Here is a 16805-nt window from a genome sequence, read left to right as displayed (position 1 = left end):
GCTATATTTCAAGCAAGCGAAAAGTATTATACGGGGACTAGGCCATTGCTTCCGCAAAATCAGAAGTCCCGGGATAATACCCCAGATATCACTAAGTATAAAGACCTAGTATCTCAGAAAGGGGTCTTTTAAACAAGACTTCAGGGGTTACCTATATATCCGAAAGATGTTCCCCACGAAATAAGTAAGTTTGAAATTTAGGTTTATATCTCGAAAACAATCTACTAAGTGTAACAACTCTCACAAAAATCATTATTTATTATTTTATTTGTCCAATAAGAAACCCTAATTAAGACCCCCAAGTGATCCTGCATAAACCCTAAAAATTTCAGAATAATCAGAATCAGGATCAGGGCCCCTAAAACTCGGGAGGGGGGGGGGGTAAACCCTAGTCGGTAATATCTAAACAGTTTTACGTGTAAAACGAATTTGAACGAACGACCAACTCACCCAAGCTACTGAGACACGGGGCTACCCTATGATAGGGTGGCACCCCTCGCGCCACGCGAGGGGGACTGTTTTTCAGATATAAATAGGGGAGTTTGGCACTTGCAATTACGCGTTGGTTCGACGTTAAAATTCGATTCAGGCACTGAGATATCGTTCAAATACTACAGAAACACACACAATCTCGAATTTCTGCCACACCAACTGGGTAATAATGCGATCGCTATTACAATTTAATGTCCGGTCGATTGAAACTATCCAATGGATGTTTAAGTGCTGCCCGCATTAGGGTTATACTTTGTCATTCGTCGTGAATTCGATGGATGTTTAGTATTGCACTTTGTCATTCGTTGTGAGGGTTGTATCTCGTGAGTTATCGTAAATGTTGTATTAGTTACTAACCTACTTCGTGTGCATTATTGTTTAAACTAGGTTATTAGGCTTATCAGTAGGCAAAACTCTGCCCGTATAAACTTACAATGTGAGTCATTCTCTTTTTACCAAATTTTCTTTCAAAATCATGTTTGGTTTTAAAGTTATAATTACAAGGATTAAGTTTTTGTAATCTCCAATTACTGCCGGTATGTGGGGTTTTGTATACATTACTTGATACCCGTCACCATTGGACAACGAGTTAGCCAATGGGTGATCTAACCATAGTCACAGATACAGTCGAGTGACAAATACCGATTTGGGGTAATTGGTTGATAGAAGCATTGTAATCTCCCTTAATACTGTGGATTATAACAATGTGTCGTTTTGTGCAACTTGAATGACTCGCCAGTATTTCTTGCTGATAAAACCTTTTTAAAACATGTTTCAGGTGATCTGCTGTGAATTAAGGAAAAGTGTTGTGGAGCACTAGCAAGCTTGAAGTAGTGGCTTAATAAAATAAATAAACATGTTTTGTAAACCAGGGGTTTCTCGGTGAAATTCCCTTATTGTAAATTACGGGTTTTATCCCGAATCGTGAAATAAAATAATCGGGCATTTCAAGTTTTAAAAGATCCTGTTAAGATTTCCGCTGCCATAATAAACAATACCACGGGTTTCTGTCCTACGGCTTCTGGACCGGGTCAAACCGGGTCGGGGGCTGTGACAGAAAAAGGTGGTATCAGAGCCACTGGTTTAAGTCAATTAAGTATTTAGAAATACTTAATTATCTAATTGCCATTCTGTGATTCTGTGAAATTTTTAGTTTACAAAATTTTAACTTAGGATTATGTTCGTCTTCGTGTGTGCTAACAGCATGAATGAACTATCAGAAGCCCTTCAGAATTTTTCTATCCATAGCACAGATATGGATACCACGGGTACTGTCACTGGATACCAGGCAGATGTCGAGGAGCTTATGGTATTCAAAGCCCAACCACAGGAGAAACCAAAAGTAGTGAAAAAGAGGCATAGGTGGGTAGGTTGGAGGCGTGTACGCAGGAAAAAGCCAGCAACACAGAAAACTATGAAAAAGGAAGACCCAAAAGATAAGGGAAAAAGCATAGAGACTAGGGAGAGTTCTAGGCAAAACCAGGAAATGCTATCTTGGGAAGAAGAGTTGGACCGTAAATTGGCACTTAGCGACATCATCGGACCTACCGATGAAACTCTCTTTAATTACCCGGCTGAAGCCCTACTTCCTGTTAACCTAGAACCTGCCATTCCAGATCCCATTGTTCACCCTAGACCTCTACCAGGAGCACTAGAGGAATGGTGGACTACCGACTGGCAATTTTAGAACCTTATGAATAGCCCTAATACTTTCTTCCCTCAGTTTGACCCGGAACCCGCACCAAACCCACCAATGAGCAATGAAAACTTAGCTGAACTCCGCCGCTATGGCGAGGAGCTGGTGGATGCCGGAAATAGAATTCGGGAGGTAGGAGAGCATATCTCCTGGAAGTACGACGAGAGGGAACGTCGTTTCTGAAATACTAGCTGGCGGGGATAGTATGTGGGGGTGTGGTGTGTTTGTTTAAAAATAATAAAATAGTAGTAAAAATGTAATCTTGTAAAATAACTTAGAATAAAACTTTTGTAAGATAATCAGTGTGTACGGATGCATACTACTAAAAATATATAAAATCGGATAGTCGCAAGGTCGACAGTTTTGGCTATACATGTTTGTGTAATTATGTGTTTCTCTGTTGGTCTTTTTGTGTTATTTAACTACTTGTTAATTTACAGTATGGGTAAACAAAAGCTTTCGGACATTTATCGTCAATTAGATAGTGCCCAAAAGGAGAAGGGAACCTCATCTCAATCAAATTCCTCAAGATATTCAGTACATACTAAGGAAGGAATATTTGTTCGTAAAGCACAGTATGAGAACCCACTTACTACCAAGAAAAGAAATTGGATTATTAGAAAAAGCCACGAGAGAATAGGGACGTCCAATTCAAAAGAAGTGATAGTTAATAAGGAGACTCAGGAAATAGGCAAAAACCCGCTGTGGGAAGACGAATTAGATGAAAAATGGTCAGATCTCTATATGTTAGCCACTACAGCAGTGAATCTTGATCCTTAATTAAGATAAACTGCCAAACCTAGACCAACCATGGAAATTATATAAATAAATACGAGGCAATAAAATAAATGTGGAGCATAGTCGTCATAGCCAAATTAGATAACAGTATTTCAGTTGTAAGTTGTAATAGATATATAAGGTTGTTGTGTTTGCTATTTTAAATAAAGTCTGGTTGTACAGTGTACCAAAATGTTTGTACTAAATAATAGTTTGTGATTGATACACATTCAGATGGAACACGCTGTTAATGAACCAGTTAATGAAGTTAATCAATAGAAACACAATAACGAGGATCACTTCCTAAACCGGCAAGACATAGAAAACATCGTTGCTCAAGGAATAGTTAATGCTATTCCAGCCATCGTCGCTGCAGTAAAAAGTCCTGCTGAGCCTTCCCAAGCTCACCCTAGTAAACGCACGCGGGACGATACCTCCAGTAATAGTATTAATGGAGGAGGCAACAATAATAATGGGATGCAAGCCCCAACATACAAAAGAATGAAAGCTGCAACACCTGGTTGCACTTATAAAGAGTTTCTTGCCTGTAAACCTGTTGAGTTCGCAGGCAATGAAGGGGCGACTGCGGCACTGCGTTAGTTCGAGAAAACCGAGGCAGTAATCAAAATAAGTAAATGTGCTGAGGAGGATAAAGTCATGTACGCTTCTCCCCTTTTCAAGGAAGAAGCTTTAGAATGGTGGAATACGGTATTGCAAGCTAAGGGAAGTGACATGGCCTACGCCATGAGTTGGGAGGAATTTAAGCGTCTGGTGGAAAGGAAATTCTGCCCTGAATACGAAAAAGAGCAGATGGCGAATAAGTTTCTGAGCCATCGGATGGTGGATGTTGACTGTCGAGGGTATACTGCGAAATTCTTCGAGTATGCTCGAATTGTACCTACTCTGGCTTCACCAGAACCTGTACTTATCTCTCGCTACATTTGGGGTTTAATTAGCGAAATTCATGATATTGTCAAGGCTGCGAGACCCCGCACGATCGATGATGCAGTGGAGTTAGCTAACACTCTGACTGACGGGCTAGTGCGTACGCGGGAGGAAAATAGGAAGAAGGAATTGGCTCAGAAAATTACCCAAGGATTTCGTGTGGGTAATAATAGTAATTTCAAGAAAAGAGGAACTGGACAATCTTCCATTCCGCCACTTTGCAGGAACTGTAAGAAGAAGCATTTTGGAAGGTGTAACAAAACCTGCAGCTTTTGCAAAGCTGTAGGACATCGTGAAGAAAATTGCCGAAAGAAAACAAAAGTCTGCTTCAACTGTGAAGAAGCTGGGCATTTCAAACCAGAATGCCCTAAATTGGTCAAACCAGCAGACAATAAAGCTAAACCTGCAGAAGGAACTACTAAGAAAAACGCAAGAGCCTTTCAATTAACAACGCAGGAAGCTGAACTAATTTCTGACGTCATAGCTGGTACGTTCTTAGTTCACAACGTCTATGCGAAAGTATTATTTGATTCTCGTACAAACCAAAGTTTTATCAATACTTCGTTCTGCCAAGCTCTTAATTTACCCTTAACCAATCTTAGGCAGATTTTTACAGTCGAAAAAGCAGATGGTAACACTCTTAAAATAGATAAGGTTTTACGAGAAGGAAAGATAGAGCTTTTAGGCCACAAATTTACTGCAAATCTGTTACCTATGGATTTAGCTGGATTCTATGTCGTGTTAGGAATGGATTGGTTAATAGCCAACCATGCTCGAATTCTCTGTGATAAAAGTTCCATAGAAATCCATACACCCACAGGAGAATTAGTAATAATTACAGGGGATAAGCCACAACAGCCACTGAAATTCATTTCAGTAATGAAGTTGGCCAGTTATTCAAGAAAACAAGGAATAGCCTATATGGTTTCGGTAGTTGTTAATACCAAAAGTAAGGAACTTAAGGACATTCCAGTAGTATCAGAATACCCAGATATCTTTCCGGAAGATCTACCAGGATTACCACTCGATAGAAAAGTAGAATTCAGACTGCTACTTCGTGAATTGCATGCTCTTCCTACAGCTCGACCGGCACTTCTCTGTGACAATAAAAGTGCTATCTTCTTAAGCCAGAATCCAGTATCTCATAAGCGTTCTAAACACATTGACATTGACTATCATTTTGTTTGTGAACTAGTTTCTTCTGGTCAGCTGCACACCAAGTTTGTTCCATCCAATCTCCAGGTTGCAGACATCTTCACCAAGAGCCTTTCCAAGCCTCTATTTGAAAATTTTCGGGACATGCTTCGCGTTGGTCCTCCACCTGTTCGATTGAAGGGGGTAACAGCTATACTTAAATCAATTAGTTGATTTACTCAATCATGCATATAATTTGTATTATTATGTAATTATTTTGTGATTTACTTTCTTAGTTTACAAACCTCCTGTACATGTATATATATTTCGATTGTATCAATGAAATAAATCAAGCAATTGAGTTATTTACAACACACCCATCTCAAACACCACCTTCAACCTTCATGTTCACCTCTCCACCATTCACCACCAAGAAACAACCACCACCTTCTACCGCCAACGGCCACCATCAACCTCTGGCACTCCACCATTCACCACCCAGCAAAGCCACCGTCAGCCGCCACCATCAACCACCGCTGTAACGTTTGAAGCTCCACCGCCATCCACCGCTATTACGACTAAAGCTCCGCCCACTTGTTTCTATGTAGTGTTTGTTTCTATGTAGTTTTTGTAAAAAGATCTTAATAAGAAATAAATCATTTTTTTGTTTGTTATTGTGTTTTAAGTTTCGTTTTCGAGTTTAAATAAACAATGGTGATTTGAACTTTTGTAATCTGGAAATCCTTCTCCGGCGAACTTTTCGACAATACTCCGACAGAGACATTAGCGGCATCGTATGTATTAGCAACGGCATTTTGATCAATAGCGGCCTAGTATTAGCAACGACCTCATTACCGACGACATGTCGCCGCTAATGGCTTTAGCGACGACAAACGGGGCCTTTACGGCGATTTATGTCACCACTATTGCTACGTTTTTCTTGTAGTGACATTAGTACCTTTATATTACCTTCTATAATTTAACTAAAAATTACATTTTTTTTCTCAAACAAATTCCTCACATCTCATTCTTCATTTTATCTTCATCTTTACTAACATACACTTATTTTATTATTTTTCTTGGTCTAATGCACTCACAACATTTAGATAAGATGAATAGTAACTTATCAAATATAGAGATTGAATTTAGTATCTATTATATATTTTTAAGATAAAGAGTAAGATAGAGAACCTGATATAGATGTTAAATGAATGAAACCTCTATTTTTTTCTTTATAATTTTGAGATGGAGGGTGAATTGAAAATGCTAGTATAAATGCTCATTGTAAATTCTACCAATAAAACTTATTTACATATCTTGTATCATCTCATAAGAGCATCCACAACACTAAACTCTTACAAACCTACACATTAGCTCTCACATAGATTTCAAACCTACTTCAAATCCCTAATTTCTCCCACAACACTATAAAATGTTAAACTCCCACAAACACCCATTGGAAAATTATAATATATATATATATATATATATAGAGAGAGAGAGAGAGAGAGAGAGTTAGTCTATAAAGGATGCTTTTCCTAAGAAGCCTAAGAACCATTAGATTATACTTTTGGATGGATAAGAATGATTAGTGTCATTTTTGTAAATGGTAGTAAGTTTTAACGACTGATTAAATGACATAGTGGTATAATTGTAATTTCGGTGTGGCTTAAATTCAGAAACCAACATGCATCTTTTTTAAATGTCAATATTTTTGTTGTACCTACAAAAGAACAAACGATATTCAAAAGCCAAAACATGACTCAAGGATCAAGAAATAAGCAGTTGATGAAGCAAGTCTCTCCCCAAAAATAGTGAATCTTGAACACCTATTCATAATATCTATTCAAGAACAAAGCAAACATCTGATCAAGACTTGGAACCGCTGTTCAAGAAGAAACAACATCTGTTGAGAGCTAAAAACTGTTGAAGAACAAAGCACTGCTTGAAGTCAAAGGTCTGATGAAGAAGACCAAACATCTGTCTGGCCAAACAGATGTTTGGAACACTGCAATAGAGGATAGCTCCATCAGTGGTTTCCTAATGTAACAGTACTTTTCTTATCAGTGTTTAGACTAGTTAGAACAGGTAATAGGATTTGCACAGATGTTTGCAACATCTGTGGAATCTTATCTGTTAGGAACGTTAGATGTCACTATCAAGGTGATGTCAGCATATCACGAACAGAGCTTTAGTACTTAGTATAAATAGATCTCACCTGTTAGAGATCTATTTTATCACTTCACACATTGTCTTTTGTACGAATAGTTCTAGTGAATGATCGGCTGATGGGGAGATTGTAGAATCATTTCTATAAAACTTTTGAATAAATTGAAAAACAATTTCTGATAATTTCTCTCTCTTGTGAATTATATTGTGTTTCTCAGTATTTGTTTGCAAGTATCAAACTCAGATCCTAACAATTGGTATCAGAGCTTGGTCACGTTAAACTCGATTTCACAATCATTTAACAATCAAAGGTCAGCTCAACAAAGGTCCAATACTATTTGTAGCTAGAAGTAGAAAAGTGAAGAACTCAAAAAGTGTCTTTCACATACTCTGTTCTTCTTCTAAAAAGATCAAAAGAGAATGTCACTCACTAACTATGATTCCCTTATCTCCGGTTGTGATAGATTCAATCTCAAAATTTCTAGCCAAAGTGGATTGTGGATATTTCTTGGGATACTCTTCTACAGCCAAGGCCTACAAAGTGTTTAACACAAGGACCATGACTATAGAAGAAACTCTGAATGTAAAATTCAACGAATTATCATCATTGAAAATCCCTAAAAATCCCGTGGAACTTTTTGATCTTGATACATTCAATTTTGAAGAAGTAACTGCTAAGTTTGTAGTTGATACAAGTAATCAAAAGCAATGGAACAAGATTACAGAGTTTACATTGAGATGCTCTCTCAATATAAAGTCTTCTCTGATCCACAAAGTTCATATGAATAAAACAACAGTCAGTCCACGATAACTGGAACCACTGTTGACCAAAGTCAACCTCAAACCTTTTTCTCATCCTTTCCTCACTCTCCCAACCATCACCCTCAGATGCTTGCACCACCACCCACCCACCCTTGTTACCACCAGCCGAGCAACACCATCCACCACAAGAAAGGGCTAATAATGCATAGTAATCGAAACCCACCCACCTCCTACACCCCAACCACTCCGGCCACCCATCCTCCAACGTCGGCGATCCCATTTCCCCTCAAGGCTGTACTGATGGCATCACAGATCTGTGGAGTAGATCTGAATTCGCAACCACTCGTCAAATGGCGCTGCAAATCAAGGTTGAAATTGTGATTTTGGATCGATTTTTGTTTAATTTTGAGGTTTTAGGTTAGGGTTTTCACTGGTTGTTTTCAAGGTTATAGGGTTAGGATTTTGGTTTGATTAGCGGCGGTGGTCTAGAAGGTGTTGGTGGTCTCTGTCACCAGCCTCACTCTTTCTCTCTCTGATGTCTCTCTCTATAATGTGCGAGTGTTGGGGTTTTAGATGAAAACGATGGTGCTAGGGGTTAGATGGTGACGATCACAGGAGAAGATGGTGGGGATTTTTTTGGTTGCCGGATTTGGTGGTCAGCGGTGGTCTTTTGGTGGTGGGGGTTGAATGAATCTACAGACTTGTATATAGTGTGTGTATGTGTATCTATATATATTAATAAAGGAGATGATTTAGGCTATTTGTCCTTGAATGGTGGAGCCATTTTGCTGATGTGGCATCCATTGGTTTAGTGAACCTTGATTTTGGGAGGGAATCCATTTTAAATACACATAACCTTTATTGGACGCGGGATCCGAAATAAAATGGGTCATACCATACATGTGATTTCGGATCATATAAAAGAATTATTGAGGCCACTATCTCTTTATTCTCTAAACCCTAACCAAATCCTTCATCGCCGTCTTCATTCTTCTCTCATCATATTCAACTTTTTCAAATTCATTCACACAAGTTTCTCAATATTCAGAACCCGAAGGTCATGATTCAGCCAACTGTTGAACATTTTAACCTCCAGAAATCACAACTGATTCTGTAAGTTTGTTGAAATTAGTTGAATTAAGAACTTGATCTGTTTATTTTGCGCGTGAAGAGTTGGGTTTTACGAAGATAAAATACACACAGAAATGCCTTTGGAATCGTCGATTAGATATTTTATGTTGTCAATAGGTTTATAAATTAATTTCATATATTTTTTTTATGTAATTAAAGCTTAGAATGTAAGGTTTTTAATGTTTCAAAATGAAATAGTTGCTGGAAAGATGGAGCCTTTTCTGTTCGAAAATGCAATATTTTGGCTTATGGAAAAGTAAGTTGTGAGCAATATTTTGTCCGGTCGTTACGGTCGGGTTATTGCGTTTAACTTTATTAATTTTGATGCATATTTGAGCATTATCTGTTAGATTTTGATATTAGGTTGTATAATTTGCAGTATAAAGAAGTCTTGGGGAAAGGTGCTTTTAAAAAGTGTATCCTTATATAGCTTTATTTTTTTATTAGATATTTTATGTTGTCAATAGGTTTATAAATTAATTTCAAATACAATTTTTATGTAATTAAAGCTTAGAATGTAAGTTTTATGTTCCTTAATTATTGGGAATTTAGATACAAAGCATTAGATGAATTGGAAGGGACCAGATATCGATCATGAAGTAGCGGCTTACATGACAGATGGCTACTCAGGAAGTGATTTGAAGGTCTTTCTTATCTTTTCTCTCTTGGATTACACCTTTGTTTTTACATATTATATGTTTTATTTGTTGACATTTTATCTTTTGAAAATTTAGAATCTGTGTGTGGCAGTTGCACATTTTCCAATAAGAGAAATTCTGGACAAGGAAAAGAAGGGGTGATTACCGTGATATACTTAGCCTTACAAGAGTTTTATTGCGTGGGTCCGAGAGCAAATCAGATGTTGACATTATTATAGAAAGGTATGCCTCTTCCTCATGGGGTTCTTGGGTTTAAATCATTACAGTAATACATCTCCGTTGCTTCACTACCGCCGGGAAGGTACTCTATTTGATGGAGTTGGAGTTGGGTGTTGTTTGTTTTTAAGAACTGTGATTCGTTTCATTTGATGAATTCTTACTGTTGTTTTCCTTAATGGTTAATGTGGTAAATCGTAACCACTTTGGCTTCATGTTATTTGTCTTGTAGAATTTAAATGTGTTTAGATCGATGGGAATGCCATGGGGGCTGAGGGATTTGTAAATCTTGTGATTAGGAAAGTGCATACATGTTGTTCGATGAAATGCCTGACGAAGATTTTCAAGGTATCACTATCTGTTATGAGAGTTTCTCAGCTTACTTTATTTTTTGTATATCTGGTTGTGATATTTTGTTTTGTTTAATTATATAGATATATAACTGTTCATTTTTTGTATATTGTATACTTAAGTTTTACACAAGGTCTTTATATTAATGTGTATGCACAGGTCTTGGTTCACATTTCGATAGTTGGAGCTGATGCATTTGATTCTTTAAGAATGTAAGATCACAATTATCTTCATCTGTTGTTAGATTATAAATGAACTTTTATACATATAGACCTTGATAATTGATTGAAATTTATGTATTTGTATCACTTTTAAGTGATAACGAATACTTGTACTATAATCATGCTTCGTTTTCTGTTTGCTTTAGTCGAAGAGAGATTAATGGGAAATGGCCCATGCTTGATTGTCCTCAATGTATGGATAAGAAGGTACATGATCATCTTTTATATTGACATTCCAAGCCCAAATGTTTTATTATATGCCTGAAAGTAGTTGCAGTTACTAAGTAAGAAGTTAATTGTACAGGAACAAGCTAACACAAACTCTTTGGAAGTTGGAAATCATAAAGTTGAGAAAGTAATAATGCAATTTCCGTTATCTTAATAGTGCTCATCAATGATGATGCCATGTTCTTTGTAATGAAATGCATGATATTGACATAATAGTGACATACGCAGACACTTCTGGTGCCATAAAAATTAGGACCGTGAAGTCCAAAGATTTGTCTGCTTCATGGGTTTGGAAAAACCCCATTGATTACAATCAAAGCAAAGCGGAGGACTCAAAGGTATATATACTTTTTTGTTTAAGGTTATCTAGACACATTTGAAAAATAGTTAGATGTCTTTACTAAATGAGCAGCCTGCAATAAGATTCGAACACTTGGTATAGTCACAAGCACATAAGATGCTAAGGTGAGTACATGAAAAAAATATTTTTTGTTTAAATTTTAGTCATTGAAGCTTAGTATGATGATTCAAGCTTGGTATGATGATGCTGGTGGTGGGTTAAGACGTTAAGTTTCATAGTCATTGAAGCTTAGTATGATGATGCAAGCTTGGTATGATTCAGAAATGATGTGATTATTATATTGAGTATTATATGCCTCCAGCTTCCTTTTGAACTGGCGTATGCACATTTGTACGAGATCATTGGATCAGATATCATAAAGTAAGCATGTGATTTTATGTAAAAAAAATTTAATGCTACTGGAAATCAATTTGGTTAAGATTTAAGATTTTATTTCAGGTTTGGGTTAACGACAATTTACCTATTTGCCATTCAATATTTCACACAAATTGGGGGTAAGGTGTCCGTGAAGTTAATCAAGCGTGAAAAAAACGAGAGCTCTGAATATAGGGCTAACAATTTGATTTAAAAGGTCAGAACCAAACTTCATATTCTTTTTAATTCTCTTTGATTAACTATCTATATCTATATTTACTATTCTATAAACAAAACGACTTAGAATATTGCAAACATTTGATTGCGCTTTAATGCAATACCTGACACGAATCTGGATTCACCTTCTGCGTTTTCTTCATTTTAGTGCGAGACTGCGAGTAGTGAAGATATGTCTGACTGCTTATACATTGTATAAATAGGTGGTCGCTTGATTTTTGATTTGAATCGCTTGGTGAAACGTGTGGGCAGATTTATTTCCAAACATCTTTGCTTTGGAGTCCAACAAAAATGAAATTGTGGCTGTGAGATGTCAATCGTAGTGTCTCAATTTGGTTTTGGGAGTGAAAAAAGGAACCATTATTGGATGAAGAGCTGTTAGAGTTTGGTCTTTGTCAAAATTTAATTCAAGATATCACGCTCTGGGAGTCTACTAACCAGATTTTGAAGAAGCGGGTTGACCATTTCGAAATATGTTGGCCCTTTGAATAATACCAGGTTAGTAATATGCATGTTGCTATTCATATAAACTTGATGTGACCCTTTCCGTATGCCTAAATGATAGGGCAAATGAGACCTGCGGAGCTGCATGAAGCACGGTTTGAGGCCTTTCAACAAGGGATCTTGAAAGCTTCAATATTTGGGTATGAACAACAATGTCATAAAAGGTTATTTGACCCGTTATCTATAAATGTATCTATTTGGGTTACGTTTTATTTCAAATCGGTCAATGAGTAAATTACAAAAGTTAGTTAGAAAAGTAAATGTGCCAAACTTCATCTAAAGGGTATAAAGCTTTCATTTTTGGGTATGCACAGTTATGTCATAGAAGGCTATTTGAATAGTTATCTATAAATACGTCAATTTAGGTTATATATATTATTTTTAATGGGTCAATGGGTAAATTACAAAACTTAGAAAAGTAAATGGGTCAAACTTAAGCCAAAAGGTAAAAGGCTATTTGATGCATTATCTATAATTATGTCAATTTATGTCAAACTACAATTGGCCAGGTCGATGTGACCCAATTCGCTTTACCCGAGATTTGAGCTACATTACCAGTGGTTTGTTTTTTTTTCCGCATCATTATTTTAGTTTTAGTTTCAATTAAGTTTGTTAGAATAATAAAAACAGACAAGAAATAAAATCAGTGAACATAACAATTTCATGGTTTAATAATTTAAACTGTTACTTTTTTGTGCAGATGGGGTCATCAGAAACCGGTATTACTGTCCACTGGTGCACGAAAGATACTTATAAGGATATCAAAGTGTTGGTTTTATTTGAATCATAGTGTTGACGTTAACACACATTTTCACGGCCGCGTGGATAAAGTTTCACCCACACCGATTTCTAAGCCGTTGATCGAGCATTTAATGCATAGTCGTCAATAGTGAAGTGCTGATAATGACGATAAGCTACATATACGCTACATAGCTATAGTGTTAAAATAGCGGGCACCATAGTTGTTAACGGTGAATAGCGACAAATAGCGATAAGGTACCTATATGTTACATAGCCAATAACGATAAATAGCGGGCAATGATTGTGATTAATGGTGGGTATAAGTTCCGGGGGTGGTAGAAGGTGATTGTGGTGGTGATGGTTGACAATTATGGCGGACAATGGTGGTTTGGTTTTTAGTGGTGCTCGGTGGAGCTATGGAGAGTAACCGGGGTAGCCGGTGAGGGATTAACCAGAGACGAGTCAAGTAACGAATCAACCATTGGTCAACAGCGGTCAAAGCTGGTCAATAGTGGTTAACATGTCAGACTCGGTTGGCATTTGAATCGGGGAAACTCGGTGAGGTATTAACTTGAACACTTGAACTATTTAAACATTTTGATTAATTACATTTTGATTTATGTTAGTTTAATTTTCAAATTGTTTGATACCTACATATTGTAATAATGTTTTCATTGATTAATGTAGGTTGATTGGATTAACAAGTTCATTGAATACTTCTCTTTTTTCTCGGGTCATTAGTTCAATTCGGGTCAACCAGTAAAAACAAATCGAATCTCTCATGTATACATGCCTCTCAATTATTGAAACCTTAACCAAGCGACTTCATCGTCTTCTTGATTCTTTTGTACATCAAACAAGATCAAAGGTATGTTTAAATTCTTTGATGTATATATATATTGCTATCTAATTTAAAGTTAATGATGGTTTATTTAATTAACATTGTTGCTGGCTTCGAAGATCTTCAGCATAATATTTCAGCTAAGTTTCAATTTGTGCGTTCCAGATTTGTTTTCAGCGTCATACTTCAAGTCATGAAAATAGTTTTTTAATAAAATGGCATGCATGAAGGTTTTTTATTTATTCTACAAGTGCGTTCACTGTCTTTGCTGGTGTTGGATAATGTACCTGAGAGGTTAATTGTTTATACAACAACAAATAATGGAGGTTTGTGATTGACGAAGGCAAGAATCCCGTATAACAAATGGGAAGTTATTGGTTTGTGGGATAGCTCGAAGCAAGGTAATTTATTTTATAAAGTGTGGTTGCGAACTGTTTCAAGTTATTGGTTTCTGGTTCTTTTAGTCCTTTTTATTTATTCTATTCTAATGGATTGTTTTAGAGTGAATCTTGAGAGGGTATTAATAACTTTATTGAAAATACTAATCTTGAATATGTGATTTTTTGGGCAATGTGTATATGCAGCTTTTGAGATTATATTTACATTGGGTGCGCCTCAAACGGATTCGAGGTAGAAGCTTCCTAAGATTGAATTGGTCAGACAAGCCTTCAAAACTCTACAACATATGCTTCATAAGATACCATTGTGGGTTAAGAATCCAGATATTGATCGGGTATGCAATTCGCCGGGGAATACTATCCTACTTTTTAACTGATGCGTACATATTGTAATAGTGTTTTCATGGTTGATTGGATTAACAAGTTCATTGAATACTCCACTTTTTTCTTGGGTTATTAGTTAATTTTATTTGTGGTATTTTGCATAGGTAAGTACAGAATCATCTGTTTTTGCATGAGTGATACTTTCATACATGTTAAGAAACAATGCTTCCATCAATCTTTAAGGTTATGCTTTACACTATGCGCCTTTATAGTTTTGAGAGATCTGATGGAACTGTGCAGTTATTCTTTTAGATCTTTTCTATTTTTTAGATTTTTTTTTATTTTTAGATAATTTTTAGATCTTTAGAATTTTTTTATGTTTTTAGATTTTTTGAATTTTTTTGATTGTACATCTGATCAAAATATATTTATTCCTTATTAGATTAGTTAGTAATTATTTGTTGGACGTAATTATCCTTATTATCTAATCAAGGGTTTCCATTTGGATGTATATAAGAAGAGATAACTAGAGAGATAAAGATCACACAATTACAATAACATCAAAAACTCACGAATTCGTTCATACTCTCTTTCCCTGTCTCTCTCTCAAACGTGTTCATCAAAAACCTTTGAAAGCATGTGTTTTTGTTTTATTTAATGACAATTCTATTAATGCAAATTAAATTTTCCGATCCGCGAGTATTCGCGGGTGATAACCTAGTATATTATATATAAAACTATTATTATATATTAAGTTTTTAGTTTTGTTTTTGTTTATTTATTATAATATTTTTAAATAAATCTGTAAAAAGACTAAAATACCCTTGGGTAATCTGATTTAACCAAAAAAAATCTAACTGGTTTTAGTCTAAATGTTAAAACGCGCAAGATTTTGATACGTTAAGGACAAATCTTGCAAAGTTTTGCACTAAAGGACACCGCCTGCAAAATGGTGTAAACATAAAGGACAAAACTTTTAATTTACTCAAGGATATATTTAAAGTGACGAAAATACCCTTGAGTTAAATGGTATTTTTAACGGAATTAGTGGATTGAATGAAAATAGCAAAAAATCGCAAATATTAGGGACTCAGGGAAGAAAAAACTATTTGAACTAAAGTGTCATTTTAAATCAAACCTCAGAGACTAAAACGGCAATTTACTCTTTTTAAGATGTTCTAATAAAGGAGTTTGGGGAAAACTTAAAAATAAAACATCAAACCAGTAATTGTGTAGATAATAATGTTGGTTTAACCCAACCTTATTTTCACTAATTTTATTAGGCCAAATAGTTTGCTGAATCGACTTGGATTACTCACGCTTATGTACTAAATGACTATATAAGAATATATAAGGGATCAATTCGAAAGACTAAATGACTATATAAGAATATATAAGGGATCAATTCGAAAGATATTTAGGATACACGTAAACAAGTTAAGCTCCGTAAGGTCGAGTTGAGAAAGTTTAGGTTAAGACCGTTTGTAGTGGAAGGTGATATGGCATCATAATCATCTAAAACGCCCTATAGCGCTCGGGCACACCGCCCCCAGGGCGCTATGGGTTGTTGAAATTGGTGGGTGTGATGAGCATAACGGCTCTATACAAGAAGATTCTCTCTCACACACATATATATACATACATATATAACCCACATCTACATAATCTCCACTACACACTGAAGTTATATAACCCCTTTATTCTTACATATTTGTCATGTGTCGTATAACCCCACACTACACATGGCTTAAGAGAGTTTGAATTTGAAATCAGCTTATTTCGAACTCTATGTCTAAAGCTCGAGCTAGGCTTGGACTTTACTCATTAATTATTTAAAAAGTACTTTTGTTTATTATTTATAAAATACTTATATACTTTATTTATACACATATATAATTACAATCTTTATATATAGTTATTTTATCATACTTTTATATATAATAATATTTATTGTATAAAATAATAAATGATAAGATATATATGATAAGCTCGTTTTGCCTCACGATCCTAGTAAAGCTTAGGTAAAGGCTTGTTTATTAAACAAACTTCACTAGACTTGAGTTTAATTTAAAGTTTTAATGAGCCAATCTTGAGTAATTAACGAGCGATTGTTATCATTTACAACCCTTGATGTAACAATATTGAATATGGATCGATAATAATTATTGTTCTTGGTGTAAAGTGTATTAAAAATCTTATTATTAACTTAAAACATTTTATTTTTCAGAACGAGACAGTCGATAAGTCTCTTTAGTATTTATGTC

General features: G+C 35.7%; 1 long non-coding RNA gene across 5 annotated transcripts; it reads left to right on the top strand.

The window, feature by feature from the left end:
- The first annotated feature begins 8937 nt into the window (after positions 1–8937).
- Positions 8938–14702, top strand: LOC110868687. Of its 5 annotated transcripts, none has more exons than XR_004862810.1 (17): positions 8938–9088; positions 9486–9522; positions 9659–9750; positions 9857–9987; positions 10214–10329; positions 10492–10544; positions 10700–10760; positions 10858–10908; positions 11010–11119; positions 11286–11502; positions 11581–11713; positions 11937–12231; positions 12299–12377; positions 12938–13541; positions 13666–13846; positions 13985–14220; positions 14404–14702. It is a non-coding gene; the product is annotated as an uncharacterized LOC110868687 (long non-coding RNA). The 5 variants fall into 5 exon arrangements; XR_004862811.1 differs by having other exon boundaries at positions 9841–9987; positions 11986–12231; XR_002552650.2 differs by having other exon boundaries at positions 9841–9987.
- Positions 14703–16805: the final 2103 nt, after the last annotated feature.

This window comes from Helianthus annuus, chromosome 7 (genome assembly GCF_002127325.2).
Source record: "Helianthus annuus cultivar XRQ/B chromosome 7, HanXRQr2.0-SUNRISE, whole genome shotgun sequence".
NCBI classification, from domain to species: Eukaryota; Viridiplantae; Streptophyta; class Magnoliopsida; order Asterales; family Asteraceae; genus Helianthus; species Helianthus annuus.
This window is presented reverse-complemented; position numbering and strand designations above follow the sequence as displayed.